The sequence below is a fragment of the Pseudorca crassidens genome, chromosome X (genome assembly GCF_039906515.1).
Source record: "Pseudorca crassidens isolate mPseCra1 chromosome X, mPseCra1.hap1, whole genome shotgun sequence".
Taxonomy (NCBI): Eukaryota; Metazoa; Chordata; class Mammalia; order Artiodactyla; family Delphinidae; genus Pseudorca; species Pseudorca crassidens.
The window spans coordinates 53,041,374-53,061,340 of NC_090317.1; positions in this window are offsets into that span (position 1 = coordinate 53,041,374).

Below are 19,967 nucleotides of genomic sequence, written 5' to 3' on the forward strand. Positions count from 1 at the left end.
ACAGATGTCGTTTGCTTACAATTTTTTCCCCAATTTTTGGCAGCATAAACTGAATGATAAAATGAAAGCAGAAGGAACAATAAAGTAGTTGTACTTTAGCTGCAAATGTGCTGAATTTGGCCCAAATATTTTTGAGAAAAAAACTTGAGAACTAAATCCAGCAAGTTTAAGATAACTGGGATAATGGATGGAAAAATAGAATGGTTCTGTCTACATATTTGTACATCTTACTGAATGAAACCAAATGCAATTATATTAGTATGTATGTCTCTGTAGATTTGCATCACTAACATGCATTCTTATTATACCAGAAAATCCATCAATATAAGTACTTCCATTGGCTGAGTCTAGTGCATATAAATATATGGAAGACAAGCATAAACTGGGACTTCAAAGATTCTAAATACCTGATGTAATATATTCCTTCATTCATTCTCTCTGTTGATTTCTGTTTTCTATCTACTTCCTAGAGCCTTCTTCCACAAAAATCATTGTTATTTCCTCACATAGATTTCTTTTTCAGAGAGAGGGAATTCGTATCAGAATTTTTAGAAACAAGTGATTTCTGCCACGGTTCTTTCTGCTCATTTCACACGTCCAAGAAAATGAGATTGAGGAAGAATTTAAAGAGAAGAGACTTATTGCTTGCTATTAGGAGTGCCTGACTTTGTATGTCTCCTCTTTCTAGCACTATAACTTCACATTGAAGTAATATTCCCTTACTTATGATTGTATTTCTTTGGAAAGTCTTCAGGACAGTTCTAAGATATTATGTATTCTATCTACATGGTACAAGTGGTATAAAAAAGTTAACTAAAATTTTACTAATATGGAGTGTTCAGTGAACCTGAATATCTAGAAATCAAATTATTAAGAATGGTTGAGATGTAGTTCTAATACAATGAGAATAGATAAATGGGTTATATTATCTATATTGAAATATTTCAGAACTATGAAATGAAACAATTTTTATCTTTGTAAAGAAGGTTTTTCAATTCTTGGATAATTAGCAATGTGAATAAATATGAATTATCGGTAAATAAAATTTTGTTTTCTGGAAATATATAAATAAGCACCCTTGAAGCACTATAATAAAAAAATATAGCATGACATTTGTTTAAGCTTATTTTAAGGATATAAAGTGCTATATAAAATGTATACTTATAAATAACTTAAAAAGCGAGAACAATTTTTAGGAATGTAGACAGTTTGGGCATAAGGTATAATGATGTGTTTTGCTGTAGACTTCCTAATGTAGAACTAATACTCACTATGTGGATAGGAGTTTTCTCTTTACAAACTCAGCTCCTGTCTTGTTGTGGAACTGATGTGTGGGACAGAAATGTTAATCTGAGAGCCAGCAATCTATTTGTCTAAATGACCCAGTGAAAGAACATAATGTAACTTGACATTAGGAACTATTGCTTTCCCCCAAGAGGGAACCCCTACTCATGTTAGTTGTAGGAAGTGAGGATGCACAAGGTATAGGGAGCAGACAAATTCATCCTACCCCTGAATTAGACACATGGAGGATTCTTTCTACACTTCTCTCAATCTAATTCATGCTTTCTTCAATGCACTTTATTCTAGCAGTACAAAGATAATAAAGTTAAAGGTGAAGATTTGTACTTGCTACAATACAAATGAAAAACTAAACAAATAAATTAAATGAATAAATAAAGGATTGGTTAAAAATTACTTGTGACTTCTACTTTTCACAAAACTTTACTTTTCAATTTTGTTCATATTCATATACAGAGCCTCATCTCATACTTATGCAACTTGACGTTTATTAGTGTCTCTTTCACTCTGACTTCTGGCTATATTCCTTGACTGAGATTTATAATCATTCCATTTTCCCCTTTTTGAGTAGCTCTTCTGTTTCAGTCTGGTTTCCAGGACCCTATAGCTCTGTGCAGACTCTAAGAACTGTCACTCTACTAAGTTCATATTGGCTTTGTATTTTAAAAGAAATATGATTGCCTTCTAAATTTGAGATGAAGGTTATGTGAACAAAGATCTTAACATGATCTGCTTGGCTGCAGGCTAGTTTTGGAGTGTGGTTTCAAGCTAGGATCTACTACTGGAGGTTATAGAGTGGCAGCTTTTGATGTGAGCTATAACTAGCAGGAATGTCTCAAGAATTAGTAGATATCATTGGATGATAATAGTATATGATTAAAATATCAGATAGTTACTGTACTAGAAAGTCTTTAAGGTTCCTTAAAATCTTGAGGCTCTTTCATACTCTTTAAAATGAACTGTTTCAGGTCAATATTAATATGCATATGTTATCTGTCTGAATTCTCTCCTTGTAGGGCTTTAAGCAGGTTGGCCAGAAGGCTAGACATTAAGTCTGGAAGTGCAAGTTGGGGAGATGCTAAAGTCCTGAGCAAACAGAAAGCAGGTAGATCTTGTAAGGTCAACTCTGTCAGAGCACTTGTCACAGAAGACAGTGAGGAGCAGAAAGGACCAGGTGAAAAAAAAAAAAAAAACAAGCCTAAAAGGTAACAACAGAATCAATGTAAATGAGACATTCATCCAAGAGTAAACAACCAAAATGGAACTGGATGAAAAGAAGAACAGTTCAAAAAAATGTATAATCATTCTGAGACAATTGGTGCAAATATTATGTGAATTCTCCTTCTTATATTTATGGAGAGTTGTTGCATGGATCTCATAGACTTGCATAAATGCCCAGGACTAAAAACGGCTGTATTCTCATATTCTCTAATACACTTTTTTAGTAATAGTGTTATAGGGAAAAATTAGTCCATTTTTAAAGCAGAGAAAACTGATTATTAACCAATACCCATTCTGTTCTTCCTTTAACAAACAAAACTCTCAAGTTTTATCTTGATGCATACTCAAGTGAAGAATGCATTTCCTAGCTTCCTTTGTATTTTGGTGCTTTCAGGTAACAAAGATATGCCATTTCTGAGTCATGCACTTGAAAGGGATTTGCTTCCCTTGCCCCTTACTCTTTCTGAAAAGTGGAGTGCAATCATGACTGGAAGACTTGAAAGAAATGTTAAACCACAAGATGGAATTCAAATATTTAGGATGGCAGAACAACAAGATAGACTGATACTGATTTTTTATACAAATTCCAGAAGCAGAGCTATCCTACAGTATCCATATTGCCTACCTCATGACTATTGTGTAGGAGAAAGGTTTCTATCTTATTTAAATCATGGTATTCTGTAGTCTCTTCTTCTTCCTTTTCTTCAGCAATTTAGACTTTATACTAATACACATGAGATATCTTCCATTAAAAAAATCTTCATGGTGAAAGAAATTTAGAAAATTTTGGATGAAACAAAGTTAAACTGAATACACACACACACACACACACACACACACACACACACACACACACACATACATATACATATCCAAAAACCTTCACCATGCTAATATGCATTGTGATTCTCCAATAGAGGCATATAGTATTCTGTATATTTAAAATTTCATGAAACATGGAGCTTCATTTTCAGAAAATTTAAAAATTTTTTCCATGGAGTAAACTACCAAAATTCTGCTCCAAAAATGTATATAGGAGAACTGCTCCATTTGGCAGGCACATTCTGTCTATCCACCACAGAACTGAAGAGAGAATTTTTATGGCATGACAAGGAAAAAGAGAGAAAGATAGATATTTACAGAGTAGCTGCAATGATGCTCTACTAAACAGTTAAATATTGTTAGAGGAAAGGAGAATAATATTTATAATACACTGGACACTGTACAAAAATATATATACACATGCACATTTTATGTACATGTGTTAGTATATGTATACACACATATGTGCACAGATATATAGATATAGTGTCTTCCTATCCTTATAAAAATTATTCAAAGTAAGCCTTAGCAAACTCATTTTACAACTGAGAAAATAAATTCCTATTTAATGACATGTTAAAATGATACTTGGTAACACCACTAGCAGGAATGAAAAGAGACAATATGATGTACTTCTCATTAAGGTCCTTCTAGAAATGTCTTAAAGGTGTATGACCAACCTTCCAGTGAGTGAATGATAAAAAATCAATAGATAACCCCTTTGATCACCACTCTAATATATAAAAACGGGGACATAAAGGAATGGAAAATGAGGCATGGCAATTCTGATGGTGCACCCGCTATAGCAGGCGGAGGTGGAGGTAAGACCTTGGTAAACAAGACCCCAGTCATGGGGTTCTGGACAACAAAAAAGTACACAATGAGGGATGGGAGAACATTGGTGCTCTAAAAAACTAAGGTCTTCATCATAATTTTGCTTTAGGTTAGTCCAAATAGTTTACAGTTCCTATGTATAAAGAAAATGCCAGTAAACTGTTAATCCCATTTTTAAATACTGGCTTCTTTTAAGAATATTGATTTAGTTAAATAATAGAACATTTGGTGTCTTTAATAAATAGATTTGTTAATTAAGCATATTGATTTGTTTCCTGAGTTTATAGATTTGTGAAAAATTGATTTTTGTGATAAATACTTGGGTGTCCTTGGCAGTTTAATTATTTTCTACATGACACCTATTGATGTATGATTAGGGAGTATTTCTTGGAGTATGTATTAAGCAGTGATCACACTTTGTAGGTAGTGTCTTGTAACTTGACTTAGACACTGGTAAGAAGTACATGAATAGTCACATAAACACACAAATATAACAACACACATGTTTCAGCTTAAATTAAGGCATCCATTCAAAACAACTCACTACATTGTTATGCACTAAGAATACAGAATTAAAGTCCAGTCCATGTTCTCAAAGTATAACTGGGGAGTAAACATATAAACATGACTATAGAATAGCCAAAACCTGCTATAATAGAAGGATATCACATGGAATGTGAGAGAGGGAACAATTGTTCCTCATTGGAAAGGATTTAGGAAAGAAGTAATATTTGAAGTAGACCTTAAGGATGATTAGCATTTCAACAAAATTTAAAGGTCATTTAGGTGGAGGAAATAATGTTTCCTATTTTTGTAAAGGCACAAAAACTCTGAGGAGCCTAATGACATAATGAAACTTTGCATTCTTAAACATGAATACTCTTTTGACTCCCCCAAAATCTTTAGATCACAGTAGTGCATGATAATTTTTTCTTCATAGCATTTTGACTCCTTGGTTAAAATACAATACCATATAATGAAACAGCAGAAGTGTTATACATGGTATTGCCCGTTCATTATATTATACTATCTTTTGAATACGAGATCTAGAAATAATGACTTGTGCATTTACAATTCCATTTAATCAATAAAAAATATTTATTGTGCTTCACCTACACATTAAGAACTGTGAATGGTATGATGAAGAATTTATAAAGAAAGAAAATTTAAGACATGGTCCCAACATTGATTATCTTAGAGTCTATTTGTTGAAAGCAAAGTTAACATATATGTAATAATCAGAGAATATAAAGCCCTAATCCAGTAGTTAAGATTCATAGCTATTACTACCAAGACATAGATTAAATTTCAAGATATTTTGAAGAAGAAATATCATGATATAATGGAAAGAATCCTGGATCACACATCAAAAAGCTTGGATCTAGCCTTAGTTCTGTTACTACTTATTATGTGACCTTGGGGATTTGCTTGCTTGATCTTTAATTCTTTTCCAGATATAATAGACAAAAGTTTCGTTCAGTAGTTCTATGAACAAATAATGATAAATTACTGATAGGTTTTAAAGTCAGTACTCTATATAGTACTAAACCATGAGTGTTTTTGGCCAACTGAGGAAATAACAATTGGAGATTAGGGAGATGCACATTTGTGTGATACACAATGGAAGTTTGTGTTAAGATCAAAGGTAAGATAAGGTTATATGGATGGGCTAGACCCAGAAAATACTAATATTAATCAGATAGGTCAGTATTTAGGTTGGATTTTGGTCAGAGAGACTAGGCACAGAGAAACTAGCTAGAAAAACATTGTGCTAATCTAAGAAGGAGATATTGAGTTCCTGCACTAGTGCACAATCAGTGGAAGTAGAGAAAAATAGGTGAATCTGAGACATTTGGGGGAAAAATGGACAGGGAAAGACATAAGATAAGTGAAAAATCAATGGTCATCCTGAGGTTTCTAGTTTCAGATGTTAGGGAATGAAGACACTCCTGAAAAAATAGAATAATTAACCAAAATGAAAGGAGAGATACAGTGTACCTTCATACGTATGGGTTTTATGGTAATGATAACAAAAACCAAAAGGAGAAGTTCTGCAGGCAGTTGAAAACATGGCCATTGTACACAGATGTGAAAGAAATCAGAGCTAGAGATATAAATTGGAGAACGATAAAATCATCAGAATGAAAGTCAGTGTCGAAGCCATAAATTATTAAGTTCACCAATAATGATAATGGTAGCTAACACTGATTAAGGATACTGGTTTAAATGCATCATGTGTATGAACTTATTTAAACATCAAGTTAACCTATTTGTTAGATTTTTATCATGAACCTCTTTATAGAAGAGGAAACTGAGGCAAAGAGGTGTTGATTACTTGTCTCAGGTCATAGCTAGGCCATATGATCCAGAGTCTACACTATTAAACATGTGGGAGTGAATAAAGTTTAAAAAGAGGAGAAAGCTTGAGAGCTACCACAATTAAGAAACAAAAGGAAGAAGACAGGATAGTAAAAAAATAATAATAATAATTTTAAAAAAACAAGGGAGAGAGCATGAATAGTCAAGGGAGTAAGAAGAGATTTAGGAAAGTGCCATATGAAGAATTCTGCTACTGAGTTGTATCAGTTCCCTATATATTTTGTGTGTATACATATATTTGGGGGAAAAGACCTGAATAGATTATTTCTCAGAAGAGAAAACATACGAAGGGCTAATAGGTATATGAAAAAGTGCTCAACATCAATAATCATCAGGGAAATGTATATCAAAACCACAATGAGATAACACCTCTCACTTGTTAGAATGGCTACTATGGAAAAGACAAAAGATAACAAGTACTGGCGAGGATGAGGACACCGTTGGTGGGAATGTAAATTGGTACAGCCATATAGAAAACAACATGAAAGTTCCTCAAAAAATTAAAAAATAGAAAATATCCTCCAGCAATTCTACTTCTTGGTATATATCCAAAGTGAATGAAATCTAAATCTTGAAGCAATATCTGTACTACAACATTCATTTCAGCATTATTCATAATACCCAAGATATGGCAATAACCTAAGTGTCCATCAATGGATGAATGGCTAAAGAAAATATGTATCAATATAAATATACACACACAAAGGGAGTCAAGATGGCGGAGAAGTAGGAGGATGTGGAGTTCACCTCTCCCCACAAATGCATCAAGAATACATCTACAAATGGAACAAGTCTCACAGAGCATGAGCAGTACACTAGCAGAGGACCTTGAATACCTAAAAGGACAAGAAAGATCCCCACGTAACCAGATAGGATGAAAGAAAAAAGAAGGTAAAAGGAAGAGGAAAGGAAGCAGAGCAGGACAAGACCTGCATCCGTAGTGGAGAGCTGAAGGAGACACGAGGTTCCCATACCTGAGGAAGTCCCCTCACTGGCTGGGAGATCAGTTGGGACAGAAGGGGAGCTTCAGGGGCTATCAGAGGAGAGTGCAGCAAACCGTCTGTGGCAGGAAGGACAGAGTGAGACCTATACAGATGGTCTGTGCCACAGCCCTGTGTGCCCAGCCTGAGACGTGTATCTGCTGGTGCAGATGGGGGCTGGGTGCTGGAACATGGGGTTTGGAGAGCAGACCCAGGGAGAGGACTGCTGTTGTCTGTGAGGATACAGCCTGAGCGACCATAGAAGCAAAGCGCTGTTACCAAGTGATACACAAGGGGCAGGACCACCATTGCAGCCTCTTTCTCCATGCACTGGCCCCTGGCTCTCTCGGCACTAGGAAGGACTCCCTCTGGAGCAGGCACTCCTGCAACCATGGCAGCCACAACCTCCTCCTCTGCATTCTGTACCTGCAGAGGCAGGTGCTCCTGTGACACCAGCAGCTGCTGCCTCCTTGCCCTTCTTTGCCAGGGTGGATTTGTGTGATCCAGGGCAGCCTTGGGAGCAGAACCCTGTGGGTGGCCCACAAACAGAAGTGGGGCTGAAACCACAGCTGAGCCCCAAAGGCCATGCAGCTAAGGAAGAAAAGCTGAAATCTCTCCTCACAGCTGCACAAACCACGAATTGACACCTGCATGACCAGCTTTGTAAACTCAGCACCTACAGAACATCTGAACAGACAACGGGTGCTCCTGCAGCCAAGACTGCTCTAGCTTTAGCATGTCAACTTTGTGAGCACATACATGTAGGGGTTAGACCAGGCCAGAGTCTGAGCTTCCCCCATAGTGCCCACAATGGGTCCAGATCCATGATTACTGCAATCCTTGGACCTGACTTCAGTGGATCCACACTGGTGGCATGGTAAAAATAATGTCTGAGAGACATAAGAGCCAATTGCCAGTATACCCACCAGTAAGGTGGAGCCAAGAGCAGTGCCAGCAACAAAGTAATCTGGGAGCTCACACAATGGGTGAAAGGTGACACAACAGAGCACACCCACAGCTGAACAACTCCAGAGGAGGAATACTCAGTGGCTTCCCTCCCAGTGAGACTGATCCAACCCTACCTATCTCACACTGCAGACCAGAAACACAGTGAAGAAACAGATGTGGGGACCTCTAATCCAACAACTAGGGAGTAGACCCCAACTATGACAGGTCAGTGACAGCCATAGAGCCAAGGGGAGGACCTGCTCAATATCCAGTGCAGGCTCTGGTCACCACAACATCAGTCACACCTCCTATCAAGGGGATAATGGCCAACATACACTGAAGAAAGAGGTGGAAGACATCTATGCTAGAAGCAGCCCTTGCAACAAAAAATATTAAGCCCACACAGGATGTACAGGGATGTTCCCACATAAAAATAGCTCACCAAGAGACAGTCTGAGGGTCTGGCATTGGGAGGAAGAATCCCCAGAGCATTCAGCTTTGAAGGCCAGTGGTGCTTGAGTGAAAGAGCTCCAGAGGGCTGGGGGAAACAGAGACTCTACTCTTAGAGGGTAGAGACAAGGTCTTACATGCACTGGGACCAAGCAAAAAGCAGTACCTCCACTGGAACCTGGACTATACTTACTTAGGGGTTTTGGAGGGTCTCCTGAGGAGTCGAAGGTCAAATATAGCTCACTGTGGGGGCAAGGACACTGGTCGTGGAAGCCCCAGGGAATATTGATTGGAGTGAGCGCTCATGAAGGTGAACATTTTGGCACCAAGATGCGGCCCCATGCAACAACCTGCAGGCTCTAGTTCTGAAAAGCCTCAGGCCAAACTACCAACAAGATAGGAACACAGTGCCACTCATCAGAAGACAAGCTGCCTAAAGTCATACTGCACTCACAGCCACCTCAAAACATACCCTTTGACACGGCCCTGCCCATCAGAGAGACAAGACCCAGCTCCACTCATCAGAGGGAAGGCACCAGTCCTTCCTACCAGGAAGCCTGCACAAGGCCCTGGACCAACCTCACACATGGGACAACACCAGAAGCAAGAAGAATTATGGCTCTGCAGCCTGTGGAAAGGAGACCACAGATACAGAAAATTAGACAAAATGAGATGACAGAGATATATGTTGCAAACCAAAGAACAAGATAAAAACCCAAAAGAACAACTAAATTAAGAGGAGATAGGCAACCTACCTGAGAAAGAATTCGAGTAATGATAGTAAAGATGACCCAAAATCTCAGAACAATAATTCAGGCACAGATCGAGACAATACAAGAAATGTTTAACAAGGTGCTATAAGATTTAAAGAACAAGCAAACAGATGAAAAATACAAAAACTGAAATCAAAAATACACTACAAAGAATCAATAGCAAAATAACTGAGGCAGAAGAACAAATAAGTGAGCTGGAAGACATAGTGGTGGAAATCACTTCCATGAAACAGAGTAAAGAAAAAAGAAGGCAAAGAAATGACGACAGTTTCAGAAGCCTCTGGGACAACATTATATGCACCAACATTTGAATTATAGGCATTCAAGAAGGAGATGAGAAGAAGGGGCCTGAAAAAATATTTGAAGATATAGCTAAAAACTTCCCTAACATGAGAAAGGAAACACTTAAGTCCAGGAAGCACAGAGGATCCCACACAGGATGAACCCAAGGAGAAATATACAGAGACACATATTAATCAAACTGACAAAAATTAAGGCAAAGAAAAAATATTAAAAGCAATTAAAAAATATTAAAAGCAATTAAAAGGGAAAAGCAAAAAGAAAACATACAAGCTAAACCCCATAAGATTATCAGTCGATTTTTCAGCAGAAACTGCAGGCCAGAAAGGAGTGGCACAATATATGTCAAGGTTGAAAGGGAAAAACCTACAACCAAGAATACTCTACCCAGCAAGGCTCCCATTCTGATTTGACACAGAACTCAAAAGCTTTACAGACAAGCAAAAGCTAAGAGAATTCAGCACCACCAAACCAGCTTTACAATGGATGCTAAAGGAACTTCTCTAGGCAGGAAAGAGCCCAGCAACATAAAACAAACTTGTACATACATAGACTGCTATATCAAAATCTCATAGGAACAACAAGCACAAAAACTACAATAGATACACACTTAAAAAAAGAAAAAAAGTAACCAAAACACAACACAAAAGATGACATCAAAACACAAGAGAACAAAAAAGGAAAGGAAGAAAAAACACCTATGAAAACAAAACCAAAATAATTAAGAAAATGGAAATAGAACATACATATTGATAATTATCTTAAATGTAAATGGATTAAAGACTCCAACCAAAAGACATAGAAAGGCTGAATGGATACAAAAATAAGACCCGTATATATGCTGTCTACAAGAGACCCACTTCAGAGATAGGAACACATACAGGATGAAAGTGAAGAGATGGAAAAAGATATTCCATGCAAATGGAAATCAAAAGAAAGCTAGAGTAGCAATTCTCATGTCAGAAAAAATAGAGTTTAAAATAAAGACTTATACGAGATAAGGAAGGACACTACATAATGATCAAGGGATCAATCCAAGAAGAAGATATAAAAATTGTAAATATTTATACACCCAATGTAGAAGCACCTCAATATATAAGGCAAATGCTAACAGCCATAAAAGGGGAAATCGACAGTAACACAGTAATACTGAGGGACTTTAACAGCCTGCTTACACCAATGGACAGATCATCCAGATAGAAAATTAATAAGGAAATACAAGTCTTAAATGAAACATTAGACCAGATAGACTTCATTGATTTCTATAAGGGCATTCCATCGGAGAGCAACAGAATACACTTTCTTCTCAAGTGCACATCACATGGAATATTCTCCCGGATAGATCACATCTAGCACCACAAATCAAGCCTTAGTAAATTTAAGAAAATTAAAATCATATCAAGCATCTTTTACAACCACAAGCCTTTGAGATTAGAAATAAACTATTAGAAAACAACTGCAAAAAGCACAAACTTGTGGTGACTAAACAATACACTACTAAAGAACCAATGGATCAATGAAGAAATCAAAAAATACCTAGAGACAAATGACAATGAAAATATGACAATTCAAATCCTATGGGACACAGCAAAATAAATTCTAAGAGAGAAGTTTATAGCAATAAAATCTTATCTCAAGAAACAAGATAAATCTCAAATAAACAACCTAACTTTACACCTAAAGCAACCAGAGAAAGAAAAAACAAAACCTAAAGTTAGTAGAAGGAAAGAAATAAAAACGATCAGAGCAGAAATAAATTAAACAGAGACAAAGAAAACAATAGCAAAAGTCAATGAAACTGAAAGCTGGTTCTTTGAGAAGATAAACAAAATTGATAACCTTTAGCCAGACCCATCAAGAGAAAAAGCAAGAGGACTCTAATCAATAAAATTAGAAATGCAAAAAGAGAAGTTCCACTGACACAACAGAAAAACAAAGGATAATAAGAGAATACTACAAGGAATGAAACACCAATAAATGGACAACTTAGAAGAAATGGACACATTTTTACAAAGGTACCACCTTCCAAAACTGAAGCAGGAAGAAATAGAAAATATTAATACACCAATCAGTTGTTTTTATGAGATTGAAACTGTGATTAAAAATCTTCCAACAACCAAAAGTCAAGAACCTGATGGCTTCACAGATAAATTCTATCAAACATTTAGAGAAGAGCTAACACTTATCTTTCTCAAACTGTTCCAAAAAATTGCAGAGGAAGGAACACTCCTAAGTTCATTCTACGAGGCCACTATCGCCCTGATACCAAAACCAGACAAGTATATCACACAAAAAAAGAAAATTACAGGCCAATATCACTGATGAACATAGAAGCAAAAATCCTCAACCAAATACAGGAAAACAGAAAACATCCACACATTAAAAGGCTCATACACCATGATCAAGTGGGGCTTATCCCAGTGATGCAAGGATTCTTCAATATATGCAAATCAATCAATGTGATACACCACATTAACAAACTGAAGAATAAAAACCATATGATCATCTCAATAGATGCAGAAAAAGCTTTGGACAAAATTCAACACCAACTTATGATAAAAACTCTTCAGAAAGTGGGCATAGAGGAAACCTACCTCAACATAATAAAGGCCATATACAACAAGCCCACAGCAAACATCATTCTCACTGGTGAAAAACTGAAAAAATTTCTTCTAAGATCAGGAGTAAGACAAGGATGTCCACTCTCATCACTTTTTTTTTTTTTTTTTTTTGCAGTACGTGGGCCTCTCTCTGTTGTGGCCTCTCCCGTTGCGGAGCACAGGCTCCGGACGCGCAGGCCCCGCGGCCATGGCTCACGGGCCCAGCCGCTCCGCGGCATGTGGGATCCTCCCGGACCGGGGCACGAACCCGTGTCCCCTGCATCGGCAGGCGGACTCTCAACCACTGCGCCACCAGGGAAGCCCCACTCTCATCACTTTTATTCAACATAGTTTTGGAAGTCCTAGCCATGGCAATCAGAGTAGAAAAAGAAATAAAAGGAATCCATATTGGAAAAGAAGTTGTAAAATATTCACTGTTTGCAGATGACATGACACCGTACGTAGAAAATCCTAAAATTGCCACCAGAAAACTACTAGAGTTAATCAATGAATTTAGTAAAGTTGCAAGATACAAAATTAATACACAGAAATCTCTTCCAGTCATATACACTAACAATGAAAGATCAGAAAGAGAAATTAATGGAACAATTCCATTTACCATCACATCAAAAAAAAAAAAATACCTAGGAATAAACCTACCTAAGGAGGCAAAATACCTATACTCAGAAAACTGTAAGATACTGGTGAAAGAAATCAAAGATAATACAAAGAATGGAGAGATATACTATATTCTTGGATTGCAGGAATCAATATTGTCAAAATGATTATATATCCAAAAGTAATCTACAGATTCATTGCAATCCATATCAAATTACCAGTATCATTTTTCACATAATTAGAAGAAAAATTTTTACAATTTGTATGGAAACATGGAAGACCCCAAATAGGCAAAACAATCTTGGGAAAGAAAAACAGCTGGAGGAATCAGGCTTCCTGACTTCAGACTATACTAAAAAACTACAGTAATCAAAATAGTATGGTACTTTCACCAAGAAAGAAATATAGATAAATGAGAACAGGATGGAAAGTCCAGAAATAAACTCACACACATATGGTCAACTAATCTAAGACAAAGGAGGCAAGAAGATACAATGGAGAAAAGAAAGTCTCTTCATTAAGTGGTGCTGGGAAAACTGGATGGCTACATGTGAAAGAATGAAATTAGAACATTCTCTAACACCATACACAAAAATAAACTCAAAATGGATTAAAGACAGAAACGTAAGGCTGGATACTATAAAACTCTGAGAGGAAAACATAGGTAGAGCACTCTCTGACATAAATCACAGCAAGGTCTTTTTTGATCCACCTCCTAAAGTAATGAAAATGAAAACAAAATTAAACAAACTGGACCTAATTAAACTTAAAAGCTTTTGCACAGCAAAGGAAACCATAAACGAAACAAAAAGACAATACTCAGAATGGGAGAAAATATTTGCAAACGCAGCAACTGACAAGGGACTAATCTCCAAAACACACAAATAGCACATGCAGCTCAATATAAAACAATAAATAAATAACCCAATCAAAAATGGGTAGAAGTTCTAAATAGACATTTATCCAAAGAAGACATACAGATGGCCAACAAACACATGAAAAAATGCTCAACATCATTAACTATTAGAGAAATGCAAATCAAAACTACAATGAGATATCACCTCACACCAGTCAGAATAGCCATCATCAAAAAATCTGCAAACAATAAATGCTGAGAAAAATAAATAAATAAATAAATAAATGCTGGAGGGAGTGTGGAGAAAAGGGAACTCTCCTACACTGTTGGTGGGAATGTAAATTGGTACATTCACTATGAAGAACAGTATGGAGTTTCCTTAAAAAACTAAAAACAGAGCTACCATATGATCTAGCAATCCCACTCTTGGGCATATATCCAGAGAGAACCATAAATCAAAAATTTACATGCACCCCAAAGTTCATTGCAGCACTATTTACAATAGCCAGGACATGGAAACAACCTAAATATCCATCGAGGGATGACTAGATAAAGTAGTTGTCATATATATATATATATATATATATATATATGACACAATATTACACAATGTAATATTATTCAGCCAAAAAAAGGTTGAAATAATGCCATTTGCAACAACATGGATGGGCCTAGAGATTGTCATACTGGGTGAAATCAGACAGAGAAAGAAAAATATATGATATTGCTTATATGTGAAAACTAAAAATATGGTACAAATGAAATAGTCACAGATGTAGAAAAAAAAACTTATGGTTACCAAGGGGGAAGAGGGGGAGGGATAAACTGGGAGATTGGGATTAACATATACAGACTAATATATATAAAATAGATAACTAACAAGGACCTACTGTATAGCACAGGTAACTCTACTCAATACTTTGTAATGACCTATTTGGGAAAAGAATCCAGAAAAGAGTGAATATATGTGTATGTATAACTGAGTCTCTTTGCCCTGCAGCAGAAACTCACACAACATGGCAATACAACTATATTCCAATAAAAATTAAATTAAAAAAAAGAAAAAGTTATATGCACACACAAAGACAATGAAATATTCAGCCTTTGAAAAAGAAGGAACTCCTGACATTTGCAACAACATGTATGAACCTAGAGGACATTATGCTAAATGAAATAATTCAGATACAGAAAGATAAGTTCTTCATGATTTCACTTATATGTGGAATCTAAAAGAGTCAAACATATAGAAGCAGAGATTAAGAACAGTGGTTGTCAGAAACAGTGGGGAGGGAGAAATGGGGAAATGTTGGTCAAAAGGTACAAAATTTATGCAAGGTAAATAACTTCTAGAGATATAATGTACAATATGATAACTATAGTTAACAATACGATATTGTATACTTGAAATTTGTTAAGAAGGTAGATCCTCAGACATTACATGAAATTTCTAAAAATCTTATATGTTCTGGTATAATATTATAGGTCATAATTCTAGTTATTACTTTAAAATGTATATCTCAGAAATAACTAAATTTCCTTGTCAACTGCATTATTATGAACTTTCATCAAATCTTTAACCGTGGTCATTTTTAAGTTTTTTGTCATTTACAGACAGTTCTGGGTGTACTCTGATGCTTTTGCAAAAATGTTCCTATAAAACGGTTTCATCTTCAAGGAATTCATGGAAAAGACTCTGACAAGTACAGGTTCCTGGTAACTGACTATACTGCTGAACTGAATGAATAAGCATTTTCAGAACTCTAATGGAAAACCGATGAATTCATAAAAGTGCTAACAAAAGATCAAGATGAAAAAAAAATTAATTACATGGGACTGAGTGAACCGATGAGGATGATTATAATTTTTGTGACTTTCTGTTTGAATAAAAAGAAAAAAAATCCCACAAGGACTCAGAGGCAAAAAATATACAAATCAATTTTCACTGCAAAGTAAAGGAGCTGTTACAGTGGAGGATTACTGGACTGAATGTCAATATTATAACATAGTACAAGTGTGTTTCATGTTTGGTAATTGCAATCATTGTTGCTTTTGTTGTGGTCATCCATTTACAATGCTTGGTGTCAGCTTATTTATCTCTTATAATAATAAAATACAGTGTGTGTGTGTGTGTGTGTGTGAAAAAATGTTGCTTTACTTCATAAATCCTTATGATGCAATTTCCTGGAATGCTTATCAAAATGTTTAAAGTGAAAAAGACTGACAATACTTAGTGTTAGCTAAATTAGAGAGCAACCAGGATTCACATCTGTTGCTGGTTGGTGTATAAATTGCTACAACTACTTTAGAAAATTATTTGGCAGTATCTAATATTAGCATAACCTATGACTCAGCAATTTCACTTCTAGGTATATTCTCAACACAGATGAGAATATATTAACCAAAACAAATGTATCGTGTGAGCTGAAGCAGCACTATTCATAAGTGTATGAACAAGAATCTGTACAAGTATCCTTCTTATCCTTCAAATTGAATGGTCAAATAAACACTCATATATTTATACCATGAAATACTAAACAGCAATAACTGAAAGATATACATACAGGTATACAAGAATATGAATCTTAAAAATATTATGGCTGAGAGAAAGAAGCTACAAAATAATATATACACTTGTATATTTATATGAATTTCAAAAAGAGCAATAAATGACCTATGTTCTTAGATGCTTCAGATCATGGGATAGTAGTGAATAGAATCAGACATGAGAGCTTCTGAGGTTCTGGTAATGTTAATGTTGTGTCTCTTGGTCTGAGTGTTCATTACATGATGTGTTTACTTTGTGATAATGCATCCAGCTATACAATTTATTGCATGTACAATTTTCTTTATGTACATTTAACTTCAATGTACATTTAGCTTTAATTTTACTTTAAATCAATATAAATTTTTAAAGATTAAAAAAACATTGTGATATGACATGTCTCAGTTATAAAATAATTTTATATAAAATAAATGTTTTATTGATACTATAAAAAAGAAAAAGAAAAGAAGGTAGATCTTAAATGTTCTCACCACATAAACACACAAAGAAAGAAAATAGTAACAATGTGAGGTGATGGGTATATAAGTTAATTAGCTTGAGTGTAGCGGTCATTTCACAATATATACATAAATCAAAACATCAAGTTGAATACCTTAAACATATACAATTCCTATTTGTCAATTATACCTCAGTAAAGCTGGTGGGGGGCAAGGAATGTTGCACTTAAAAGGGGGTAGGGAACACAAACATATAAATATGTATGTGTGGTAAGTTATATTTCCCAAAGTACTGACACAGATAGAAGGTGCTAAAGGATAATAAAGGAGAAATTCTTTATGAGCTAAATTGCTAAAAAAAAAAGTATTTAAAGGAGGGGACATTAGATTGAACCTTGTAAAATGAGTATATATCTAAGAGATGTCTAAATAATTGAAGAAAGATAAAAAGAAGACTGAAGAAAAGTACAAATGTAATATATCAGTTAACTATTGACACAATAATGGTGTGCAGCAAAGCACTTCAAAACCCAGTGACCTAATACAGCAATCATTTCTTCTCACTCATGCTTTTGTGGGTCAACTAGAAGTTGGCTGCTTTCACCTGGGCTTGGCTGGCTTTGGCCATAAGCTTCATCTTGCCTTCACCAGCAGAAGAACCAAAATATCAGGGTGATAGTAGATACAAGAGGAAAAACCCAACTTTGAGAGCACATTTCAAGTCTCTGCTCATGTGATGTCTACTTGTATAACATCTTCTAACTCTCTTGGACAAAGTAGGCTATATGGCCAAGTCCAAAAGACAACTGATAGGCAAGCACACACTGAATATAGTATGAGGAACTGCAAAATTACATGTTAAAAGAGTATGGATTCAAGGTAGGTGGAGATTAAAGCCAATTATTCAATCTGCTACAGATGAGAATGCACCAGCCATTTGGAGGTCTGTGATTTTCAGGCCATGTTGAATGACACAAAAGATTTTTATAGGGAAAAACCATTTTGAATGATAAATTAGGGCCACAGAGTGGAAATCAATGGATGGCAAGCTGAAGAATATTTATCTTATAAGTAATGGAGAACCAGGAAAGATCAATGAGCATTGTAAGGGCTTTATGAAAGTGATATTTTATGAAGATTGTCCTGGAAGTGTTATGCAAACATGATTAGAGTGGAGAGAGACTTCGGTATGGGAAACCAGATAGGAATCAGAAACCCTAACCATAAGAAAGCTGGAGTGGATATATTGATATCTGAGAAAGTAGATTTCAGGACAATGTATATTAAAATAGAGAAAGAGGAATATTTCACAATAACAAAAGAGTCAGTTCATCAATAAGACATCCTTAATATCTGTATTTTTGCATCTTAATTTTATTTATTATTTTTAACTTTTTATTTTATATTAGAGTAAAGTGGATCAACAATGTTGTGTTAGTTTCAGGTGTACAACAAAGTGACTCAGTTATACGTGTACATGTATCCATTCTTTTTCAAATTCTTTTCCCAATTAGGTTGTTACAGAATATTGAGCAGTTCCCTGTGCTATACAGTAGGTCTTGTTGATTATCCATCTTAATTATAGCAGTGTGTACATGTCAATCCCTAACTCCCTAACTATTCCTCTCCCCAGACATCCCCCCTGGTAGCCATAAGTTTTTTCTCTAAATCAGTGAGTCTGTTTTCTGTTTTGTAAATAAGTTCGTTTGTATCATTTTTTTTAGATTCCACATATAAGCTATATCATACAATACTTCTCTTTCTGTCTGACTTACTTCACTCAGTAGGACAATCTCTACCTCCACCCATGTTGCTACAAATTGTATTATTTCATTCTTTTTAATGGCTGAGTAATATTCCATTGTATACATGTACCACACCTTCTTTATCCATTCTTCTGTCAATGGAAAATTAAGTTGCTTCCATGTCTTAACTATGGTAAACACTGCTGCAATGAACACTGGGGTGCATGTATCCTTTTGGGCCATGTTTTTCTCTAGGTATATGCCCAGGAGTGGGATTGCAGGATCATATGGTAGCTCTATTTTTAGTTTCTTAAGGAACCTCCATACTATTCTCCATAGTGGCTGTACCAATTTACATTCCCTCCAACTGTGTGGGAGGGTTCCCTTTTCTCCACACCCTCTCCAGCATTTACTGTTTGTGGATTTTTTGATGATAGCCATTCTAACTGGTGTGAGGTGATATCTCATTGTAGTTTTGATTTGGATTTCTCTAATAATTAGTGATGATGAACACTTTTCACGTGCCTCTTGGCCATCTGTATGTCTTCTTTGGAGAAATGTCTATTTAGGTCTTCTGCCCATTTTTTGATTGAGTTGTTTGTATTGATGATATTAGCTGCATGAGTTTGTTTCTTGGAAGATTTTTAATCACAGTTTCAATTTCAGTACTTCTGATTGGTCTGCTCAATATTTTCTATTTCTTCCTGGTTCAGTCTTGGGATATTGTTCCTTTCCAAGCATTTGTCCATTTCTTCCAAAGTGTCCATTTTGTTGGCATATAGTTGCTTGTAGTACTCTCTTATGATCCTTTGTATTTCTGTGGAGTCAGTTGTAACTTCTCCTTTTACAATTAAATTAAAATTTCTAATATATTGATTTGGTCCTCTTCCTTTTTTTCTTGATGAGTCTGGCTAAAGTTCATCAATTTCGTTTATCTTTTCAAAGAACCAGTTTTTAGTTTCATTGATCTTTGCTATTGTTTCCTTCATCTCTATTTCATTTATTTCTGCTCTGGTCTTTATGATTTCTTTCCTTCTACTAACTTTAGGTTTTGTTTGTTCTTCTTTCTTTAGTTGCTTTAGGTGTAAGGTTAGGTTGTTATTTGAGATTTTTCTTGTTTCCTGAGGCAAGACTGAATT